The following is a 9,395-nucleotide window of genomic DNA, read 5'->3' as shown; positions in this document are numbered from 1 at the left end:
CCCGCTTTTTTTTTTTTTTTTTTTTTTTTTCTTGCTTCTCAGCAAGTCCCTCTCCTATTGTGGGATCAGGGAGAGGAGACCTGCCACATGCGAATGAGAGGAAGAATGGCTGCTCTGCTAACGTGATGGGAATGGTGGTTTGCTGTGTTTACTTTTTCATGGAAAGAGGATTATCAGCTCTGTCATTGTGGCTGCTGCTGACTTTTTTTTTTTTAATATCGGGATGCTACAGCATTTATGTTCTCAGATCCTCATTCAGGGCTGGTTTTGTGGGGTGGGGGGAGGATGATGCTATAGTTGAAATCGCAAGCCTGGAAATGGGGCCTTTGTGAATCTGAGCAGGGCGCAGGGAATGCTTTGTCCTCATTCACCTTTGTTTTAGCCCTTGGTACTGCCACCTGTCCCCAGAGCATCTGAACGCCTTCCATGTGAAGTAGATCGGTGGTGGCAAATTAGCCAGCGTCCCTTAATGTGCTATGGGGTGCCGTGCCTGGGGTCAGGCTGCGGTTTGTGGTGAGGAAGGGGAGTAAGCAGCAGCTGATATTGTTAGCAGCTGAGCCAAGCAGGAAGGTTGTACCGTGTGCCCTAGAAGACTCCAGGTTCACCCATTTACTTCTGGAAGCTTGTTCCAGAGCTGATCCACTTGGCTGGCAATGTTTTGGTTGGGTTTTTTTTTTTTGCAATTTGCCTCTCCGAGGGATAAAAACAGTTCTCTGCCGCATTGGGGTTTTCTGGGGATAAATCTCCCAGCAGGAACAGCAGACAGGCAGCTCACAGTGATGAGCATTTATCTCTAGACCCTGCTTGGATCTGTGCATCCTGATGCAAGCAGCCACAGGATCAAGTGAACACGTGAGGGCCTGATTTCCCCTTGCCTTGTTCTTTGCAAAGTCATTGACAACCGGTGCAGAACCGCAGACTTCCTCCCCAACTTCCACAGTACCCCTGGATTGGCCGTGGCCATCTAACACACACAAGGTTTCCTCTCTTTCTCTCTTAGGATCAAGCGTGGGTCCTGTTTTTAAGGCGATACTCTGCTCAAGCCATCTGCGGACCTGGGGAAGCTCATCTGGAATCCCCTGGTAAGTGGATTGCTTTGGAAAGGATCTATAAGCTCTCAAAGCCAGGGCATGTCTCTATCAGAGGCATGCAGTCATGATGTAGAGAGTATGAGTTCTTCTAAGCCTTGTATTTATGGACTGGGTATAAGACCAGGTTGTAAGAATACAAGCTCCCACAGTTATGTTTTATGTTGCCAATGTATCTAGAGCAGGGATTAGGTACCGGGTCTGCTGGGCTTTGTTTCCATCCCTGCTGTTTATGTGGGCCAGCCCACCCAAAGGTTTTTAGGTGTCTTGTTCCCATGGCTCTTGGGGCTTGGACTGCATTATGATCTCTCCATCCTGCTACGCTAGATTCTTGTTTCCACTCAGGCCCCAAGTGGGAAGGGGCCTCAAAGTGGATGGGCCTGTAGTTTATACCTGCTTGAAAGTCTCTCTTCTACATAGCCAAGTACAGCATTACGTGACCACCTTTGTCATTAATTTATCGGTACAACCCTCCTGGGCTGTGGGGCAGTGGAAACTAATTTGTTTCAGAGCAGCTGGGGATTCAGCAATGGAGTTTGGGATTCAGCCAAGGGAAGCGCCATCCCATGGTAGGAGAATCAGTCCCACTGTGTGCAGGCTTTCCCACCTATGAAACAGGTGCAGCGGTTACCGAAAGCTTATGTGAGAGAGCGAGTGGGATTTGAAGGTCCTGGGATCACAGCCTGGCAGTCTATAAAGGAGCACGTCATTTCTGCCTTCTAATTGACTTCCCGTTCAACATGCCAAACTGCATCTTTCTGCTGTCTGTGCCTCTTTCCTTTCCATCTCCTGCCTGTCTTCTGTATTTCTGCACTGTTTAATCCTGATGCTTGAAAAGTCATGAGACTGGACTGGCAGACATGAGATTTTTAAAGTCATAAGTCGTGGGGCTTTCCACCCTTCCTTCCTTGTAGCTTCTGTGCCTTTAAGGTGAATTCATGGCAAGATTTTGAGTCTTTCTCCATGACAACCTGGACTTGAAACTTGCATTTCATGGGAGAGGAAAAAAAAAGAGACCCCCCGCCAATAACTCAAGTCCAGGAGCTGAGGTGCTAAGAAAGCCTCCCCAAATATGAGCCAGTTGAACTGAAAGGGTTGGTAATGGGCAGAAAGAATCATTTTTCTCTTTGAAGAAATAAAGGCACCCGATTCCTGTTTTCACTGAGGACCAGTTACACCCCTCTGGCAGCAGAAAGTGCTTTGAAAGTGGATGTAAGTCACAACTTAGATGACTTTTAAGGTTCCTTTTTACTGTCAAAAGGGCCTCAGTATCAATGAGATGCAGATGCAAACGCTGCTGTGGAAGAGGGAGATGCTTGTGGCGGTGGAATGGCACCTGAATATAGAGATAGTCAGGAGCATGAGTCTACCTATCTATAAAGTGATTAACAGATGAGTGATCAATCAAGAGCATGAATCTACCTCTTTGATCACTCATCTGTTAATCACTTTATAATCTACTAGTAAGGCATAGGGACTATGGACAGTATCAACATGTAATGTGTACAAGCGCCGATGGATCGCATTCAGGCAGGGTTTCCACCCCCCACCCCCCCCCGAAGGTTAGGGCATGTAAGCAGGTGTTTGTCGGGTTTGTTTTTTTTAGCTCCAAAATAAGTTAAATTTGAAGGTGACAGCGGAGAGGATTCCCACAATTGTGGATAGCCCTTCTTCTCGCAGGCTCTTCAGAGTTTGACCCCAGTAAAAGGTTGCTGTGGCGGTGGGGGGAGTGGGAAGGGAAGGGGAGATGGGAATGGACTGAAGTCTGGGTCTGACCATAGACAGTGCTTTTATTAATGAGGCACAGCTGAGGCAGGTTCTTTGCCAGCGGCCTAGCTTGATTCACAAACTCCTCATTGTTTTAGAGTTGGTTCAGCGTGTTTTTTCTCCCCCCTTCTTCTTTCCTCTTTTCTCTCCCTCATACAAAGATGTCATTGTGCTGGGAACTTGGTGGTGGCAGCGTTGTTATTTGGGCCAAAAAAAAAAAAGAGAGAGAGAAGAAAGAAAGGAAAGGGGGGGGGGGGACCCAACAAGGTGAAGAGGTTTAAATCAGCTTATCCCAAATGCCAATTAAAAACCGAAGAGGATTAGTCCTTACGATCAGGAGAATAGACCATCATTGTGTGACTGGGAGTCTTTTTTGCTTTCCCAAGTCTATCTCGCTAAAATTTCCTCTGTCACTTGTCATCTCTTTCCTTTCGTGTCAGGATGGAGGGAGATAGAGGGCTGATACCTCAGCTGCTGCTCCGTCCATTGGATTCCTTAGATCACTGCAGAATCTGGCCCACAAAGTGCATGGGTTTCAATGCAAAGCTAGAGAGGTTGTGCCTGATGGGGAAGGGGATTTTTTTTCTTTTAACCTATGCATGCATCCTTCTGTCTTGGCTTGAGGTTGACGGCTTGAGCATGCACGTTTTACTTCCCTGCCCCAAAGGCACTGCTTGCAGAAGCTAAGCTCTTAGTTTGGATGCTATCTTGTGGCCTGGAGTTCCTTGGGCAAAATGGTGCTGCGTCACAGTGAAGAGATGACAGGGACTTGTTTGTCCCTGGGTCAGTGGAAGACATCTGGCGCTGGTGTCCTGGCGTCAGCTGCTTTTAGCAATATTGTCACTTTGGTTTGTGGAAGCAACCAGAGGCAGATCAGACCCCTGGGAGGTCTGTGCCCACTTAGCAAGAGGCAGTCTCCTACAATGGGAGATCTGATCTAACATGCTAAGTCGCAAATCTTTTAACACGCAGTGTTATTTTTAAATTGATTTAGCCCAGCTGGCTGGGTGTGTGCAGACTTGCTTTGGTTCTCACCTGCTTTCTAGCAGCGCAGACACAAACTAAGCCATCAGAAGCCAGAATCAAGGGGTGCTTGTACACGTTGCGTGTTGTTTAAATACACCTCATGAAACAGTGCCAGAAATCGCCATTTTGCATGTGAAAATGCACATTGATATCTCTTTATCATGGTAGGTTTTGACTTACCAGCTGGCAGGGAAACTGGGGTCTTCTTTTGACCTTGTTTTAAAAAATGCCCCTACTTGTGTTCACTTTCCACAGCCACTTGTGCTGCAAAATTGTATTGGCATAAATACTGGTAGAAATCCAACTTCCAGCTCATGGCAGGAAGTGAATGTTAAGTTTTCTATCTTTCTCTCTCTCATTTTTTTTCCCCCCCATGAGAATTCACACCAGCAGCTCAACTGTGAGTTTACACTCTTTCATTTTTGGGAACGGGAACAATGCCGTGTGACTTGCAGAGCCTGTGTCACCAGAGATCAGATGCTGGCTATTGACTGTGGGAGCACGACGCTGGGGAGAAAATGAGGTGATAATGGTCTCGAGATGCTCACCCTGGCCCCTTCTGGTTTTAAAATGCGACGAATCTAGAAAAGTCACAAATGACTCATTCTGAATACATTCGGAGCATGTGCAATGTGCTCGTTGACATCCTGCCAACTGAAAGAGGCAAAAAACAGCAAGTGAACGGTGTGGGTAGAAACTGTTCACTTGGCCTGTTCCCCTTCAGTGGGCAGTGAGCCTAAATAGAAGGTAGCTCTAAGAAGAAGCTTATGGGTTATCCGTTGTACGTGAGAGAGGTCTTCTCCAGCAACTGATCGGGCTGTGTATAGACCCTGAACCACATCTGCAGCTGTTGTAAATCAGAGTTCCTTCATCCAAGTCTGCTACATCCATTTAAACCAGCCTGGGGGCTGCCTAGCTCTCTCTGTTGATGGACCATTAAATTGCTTGCTATTATATATAAGAAAATTGTCTTGCACAGATGGTTTCATACCAGCTGGAGAAGTGTGGTCAGAAACTCTTGGGTTTCTTCCTGGTTTTGTGACAGACTCTCTCTGTTTTCGGGGTGGGGGGCGTTGGGTTAAGTTACTTCACTTTTCACGTGCTTCATTTTCCTCGTCTATTAGTAGGGTGGTTGTAGGTTTTGGGTCAGGATTCCTGTGTGAAGCTCTTTGAGAACCTTAATGGAAGGTGATCAAGAGGCATGAGGAGCTTTGAGTTGGTCAAAATAAATGCTGAGGACCATGTTTGTCTGTCTCCATCCTTGGAGGTTTTAAAGACCTGGCTAGACAAAGCCTTGGCTGGGATGATGTAGTTGGGGATGGTCCTGCTTTGAGCAGGAGGTTGGACTAGATGTGACCTCCTGAGGTCCCTTCCAGCCCTTATTTTTCAATGATTCGATGTTTCTTTTGGTGTTGGATCTCACAGGTTAAATCAGTTGGCAGGAGCAGCTGCTGTCTCTAGTGTCTGACCACTTCCATATCACAGGCCCAAACTAATCTCCTAATTTTTGCCCCCAGCCTATACTTTTGTGGCCTCTTGTAGAAAGGGATCCCATTTTCAGGAACCCCACCCCATCCTTTGGGGAAAATCATTCCAATGACTAATGACAATCGCTGCTAAAACATTGCACCTTACCAGACTTATCCAGTGTTAACTTCCAGCCCTTGCCACACGGGTGTGGATAGCTGTATCACCAACCGCTATACAACGGGAAGAGCTTTTTGCTTGTTATCTGTATTGCATTAGTCTCTACAAGCTTATCTTTAGTTGAGGTCCTGCTGGGCTAGTCTCTGCCCCAGAGAACTAATATTTTGAATAGGAAAGCAGACACGACGGTGTAGGGGGAACAAAAGATCCTGGAAAATGGCATTGGTAGCATTAGAGTCAAGGTCTACACAGTGTAAAGACCTGCTTGGCAGGGCTAGATTTTTTTCTTTCTCTCTTTTGTATGACAAAACCGGTGTCCATACCTTTGTCCACTTTGGCATTTTTGTCGATTCAGGAGCTCCTGGCCATCAGAGACATTACTAGGGATCACTACATGGAAGTGGCTGTTGTCGATCCCTGCAGGACTAGGTGACCTTGTGAGACCCCTTCCAGGCCTCCTTTCCTGTGATCTCTAAATATCTTGCACTTCCCTCTGAAACAGCTGGTGCTGGCAAGTGCCAGTAACTGAATTCGGGGCTGGCTGGATCCAACCTGACCATGCCCGTGTTCCCAAGGCTTTGCGGTATTGATCCCTCTTGACTCTTGGAGGGAAATCCAGAGCAACTGAAGATCTACCGTGTTTTTCAGGATGAACGGGGAAGACTAGACCAGCACAGATCTTTCTGCTCCACAAAGAGGCTTCGTTTCGGTGTCGGGGAGGCGGGGGGCTCTGACAGTTTGATTTATTTCCCTCTGTGTTTCTTGCCTCCCCCCCTCCTGGTTCAGTGGTAGCCATTTTGTGCGCCGCGCAGGGCTCTGGATTAGAGCCGGGTTTAATACACTGTACTCGATGGATCGTACTGTATAGGGCATTATTCAAATCTCTGCTCGTCAAGCAGCTTGTGTGTCAGCCTTTTGTCCTCGGTTGGGGAAACCACAGGCGGCCGCGGGGATGACAGGATATAATGTGTGTGTTTACGTGGACACCAGGGTACCATCTGGGGGCCAGGAGAGGATTGTGGTATAGCTCCCAGCATATGGCGATGGAGGGGAAGTCTCTTTCTCATGCATACGTGCCCCCTGCTCCTTGACTTGGGGACATTTCTTAACCAGTTCTGCGCCGCCCTCTGTCCCTCATGCACCAAATCCCGTAGCTTGGTGTTTGCAGAGAGCTCAGTGTTGGGACCGGGATGGGCCCCTCCGTTCATGAATAACTGCTTGGCGTGTCAGGGCATCCAGCTTCATAAAACACAGGTGGAGCCACAGACCGTGACAGCACAATGATGGACTTGCAAGAGGACCATCGGAGGAAGTCGGAGCACTTTGCACACACCAGGAGCTTGATTTCCCAATGCCCACCTCTTGTATGGTCACTTATGAGTGATATGTGGGGGTGCTCAATTCCCATTCCAGTTTTATAGTGTTTTATACCCTCTTTCTGCGGGTGTGCAGTGCGTTTTGCAGTGCAGGGCAGCATAAACTCAAGCCTTCCATTCAAGTCCCTTTTTGCTCCCATGGATGTAAATCTGGAGTAATTTAGTTGTAATACTCACTGGTGCAACACTGGCTTATGCCAGAGGTCAGCGGGGTCCACAGAGATCAGCGTTTTTGGGAACCACGACTTCTACAAACAGGGTGGCAGTTCCAGATCTGTTCCCAAGAATGATGCTTGACCATGGCAAACTGGGTGCCTTGCTGCACCCATCACCAACCCCTTTCCCATGTTTGCTTGCACCTGTATGTCTCTAACGCACCTCTGGTCCACAGGACCTGGTCTTAGATCCCAATACTCATTTTACAACGAAGTCTTGTCTACAAGCTACATGCAGATGAAGCACATTCATACCACCCTGGCAGCATAAAAAAGCCTTATAGCAACTTCAGAGCCCCTTTTCTCTCCCAGACGGTTGGAAATGGATCTTGGGGTAAATGTGAGTTGGGTTCTACGATGGCTCAAGCTTGTGCAACCCAGGGTAGACGGAGGGACAGCACCTTCCCTCTGCTGATTTTTGTATCGGTCTTATAATCTAGTCAGTACAAAATGCTCATTCTGAAATGCCTTACCTTTTTTGTCTTGTTGTCTGCATAATTATAACCTCTTGTTAGTTGGCAACACTCCTGTCATGCTTGATACTAGAGAATTAGTTGCACTCAGAAAGCCAAAGCTGTGATCCAGGGATATATCTTGTATTTAAGGTAGGGTGCTGGAGACCTGGATTTTATGTTTTGCTCTGGCTTTGGCCAAGCCCTGCAGGCCACAGGTTAAAATGATCTATATAAATCTGCATGACAAAATTTTCAACAGAACTGTCCTGGGAGGGGCTGCGCTGTTTTTTTTTTTTGGAAATGAAGGCTTGGTTGTGGGTCCTGAGCGTGGTTGGAAAAGAAATTCTTTGTGGCATCAATGCCAAACAAATTAATTAGGTGCCGTTCAAAAAATTTCAGGACATTTTTCTTAATTTGTGTCCAAAAATGGGCTTTCCCGCCCCTCTTTTCCAATGTCAGTGATTTATTTACTTTTTTTTGTTTTGTGTTGTCTTTTTTTTTGAGATGGAGATTTCTCCCCACCCCAAAGTTGCCTTTTTTGATTAAATGAAATGACAAGCTCTCAGTGCATTTATTTCCCTTCCTGGCTTGGGGGCTGAGGCAGGCAGCTGAAGAGAGGATACAGGACTCACCCCTGGCCCTGGGTAAATACGCGGGTGGTTAGCTGATGCTGAGCTCTCTGTTGCCATGGCTACACTAGCCAAGCTAGCTAGTTTGAGCCTGTCTATACAAGCTGCAGTCGCATTTTGACTGCAGTGTGGATATGCCCATAGCATGCCCTTTTCCCCCACCCGCCTGCCTTCCTGAGCCCACCAACTTGGGTTGACTTGCAGTTTATTTGGAAACTTTCACATGATGGTGACTCTTCCCACCATTGCATAGTCCTGGGGCGCCTGTATGTGTCACGGGGGTTAATCCTGCTCATGCAAACAGTTACATGGTTGCAGTGCAAGAAAGGGCTAAAAACGTGGCGTGTACAAATGCCCCTGGTGGTGATGTGGTTAGGGTGTGGTGGAGTGAGGCATGCATCTCGGTGGTATATGGTGGTCATCATTTCATGAAATTTCTTCTCCAAAGGAAGGATCAAGTGACCACCCTTGGTCTCAGGGGAACAAAGTTCTCTGATATTGGACTAGATGACCTCTGGAAGTTCCTACTTTTCTGTGATTCTGTGTTATCCAATTTTTTCCCTGGCCTTGGGGGAAATCTCACCTTCCCTAGATGCAAAGATGGCCTAATGGTTTACCAGTGCCTGTCGACACACAGATCAGCAGTGCTATGAAGGTGCCAGACATTGCTTTCCCAATGGTGGACCTCTGTCCTCTTTTAACAGAAGACAGGTTCCTATCATGGCTAGTATCTTGTTTTGGTGATCTAAGCTGGATAGGAACAAGGTGTCCACATGTGGAGTTTGTCCACTCTAGACCTTCCAGGAGAGCCCCAGATGCAGGCAAAGCCTAAGAGTCTTGTTCAAAAGTTGTGTAGGAAGCAAATGGGGAAGTAAGGAACTGAAGCACTATTTCTGATGGTCTAGCTAAGGGTCCCAACCACCCAGCCATCTTCTCACTTGTGCTTCAACACAGAAATTGCACCATGTAAAGCCCAAAAGAAGCACAACTCTTCTTTCTGAAAAGAAAGGAGGGTATTTGGGTTGTGCCTTTCTAACAACAAAAAATTATATATAGTTTCTTCTCACCTCCAAGGATATCAGATAATGCCATCAAAGTTAAGGTTGGATTTTTAGAGCTGGTTGATTTTTTTTTTCCCATCCAGGAAAAAAAAAAAAAGAGAGCGAGAGAGAGAAAAGAGATTAACCAAATA

The 9,395-nt window shown here is 47.0% G+C and overlaps 1 long non-coding RNA gene across 1 annotated transcript in view; it reads left to right on the top strand.

The window, feature by feature from the left end:
* Positions 1-9,395, top strand: part of LOC109300262 — a 52,831-nt gene that overhangs the window by 20,262 nt on the left and 23,174 nt on the right. Inside the window, exon 2 of the long non-coding RNA XR_002098178.1 lies at positions 1,001-1,082. This is a non-coding gene — a long non-coding RNA (uncharacterized LOC109300262). The remainder of the gene's footprint in view (positions 1-1,000; positions 1,083-9,395) is intronic.

Source organism: Gavialis gangeticus, unplaced genomic scaffold (genome assembly GCF_001723915.1).
Source record: "Gavialis gangeticus isolate Ggan-Ray unplaced genomic scaffold, GavGan_comp1, whole genome shotgun sequence".
Classification (NCBI taxonomy): domain Eukaryota; kingdom Metazoa; phylum Chordata; order Crocodylia; family Gavialidae; genus Gavialis; species Gavialis gangeticus.
This window is presented reverse-complemented; position numbering and strand designations above follow the sequence as displayed.